The 1,003-nt window shown below is 36.9% G+C and overlaps 1 non-coding gene across 1 annotated transcript; it reads right to left on the bottom strand.

The window, feature by feature from the left end:
- Nucleotides 1–219: 219 nt before the first annotated feature.
- On the bottom strand, nucleotides 220–327 carry SARC_30317. Its single transcript has one exon. It is a non-coding gene; the product is annotated as a tRNA-Met (tRNA).
- Nucleotides 328–1,003: the final 676 nt, after the last annotated feature.

Here is a 1,003-nt window from a genome sequence, read left to right as displayed (position 1 = left end):
ATTAAGGTAAACTTGAAAACCATCAACGATATACTCTCATCAACCCATCGAAGATATACCCTTATCAAACCATCGGCAATCTACAAAATCGTTACAGGCCAAAGGATTCTCGCACTATCGAAGTATGACTGTACTGCATATTCTCTGTAAATCGTATGACGTTGTATGCAAGATTAAATATATATGAGCAAAAATATAAATATAGAAAGGCGGAAAAAATTCCCCGAGCAAGACTTGAACTTGCGACCTCGGAATGACGCATTTGCGATTCGTCGAAACGAATTTGAACTATGAGAACCACGTCCTAACCAACTAGACCATCGAGGATATGGTAGGGTTTGAAATAATGTAATAATATAATAAGTAATAAATTGTTGTCGTAATGCTGATTGTTTTTCAATGACCAGAAATATATGAAATATTGATGAATAAGCGGTGTAATTGGGACCAAATCACGCCCATATTTCGCAAGCAGACTCGAGATTTCTCGCTAGCTGTATGTATTTGCTTATCGCTCCATGATGTCTGAACTCTACATTATACAATCAGCAGCTGGAGAAGGTGTATTATACAACCCCGAACCATGAATTTGTAGAGATGTGTGTCCGAGCAGTCTCATTCAAAGCAAGATAAAGTTAGCGCATAGAATAATTCCGGTCTTTTCAGATAGTATTACTACGATAGTATTTGGCGAGGGTTGACCATCAAGGCCTATAGTAGAATTTTAGATGTGATCGCGATTTTGTAGAGAGCCGAGTACTAGTTAAATCCACGTTTAATTTGACAACTAATATGCCACCGATCGTCGTAAGCCTAACAGTGATATTTTGCGCGATCGACATATTGCATATACACGTAAATGGAAAGAAACATAGTCTTCTATACTAGAACACGACTAACAACCTCAGAAAATATATTTTGCCGGATTGGAATATACGTAACGGTATACTTTGCCTGTTACAAACCAGGTGTGAGATCAATTATATATATATATATATTTATA

This window comes from Sphaeroforma arctica (assembly GCF_001186125.1).
Source record: "Sphaeroforma arctica JP610 unplaced genomic scaffold supercont1.9968, whole genome shotgun sequence".
Lineage (NCBI taxonomy): Eukaryota > Ichthyosporea > Ichthyophonida > Sphaeroforma > Sphaeroforma arctica.
The sequence above is the reverse complement of the archived record's forward strand: the minus strand, read 5'-3'. Positions and strand labels throughout refer to the sequence as shown.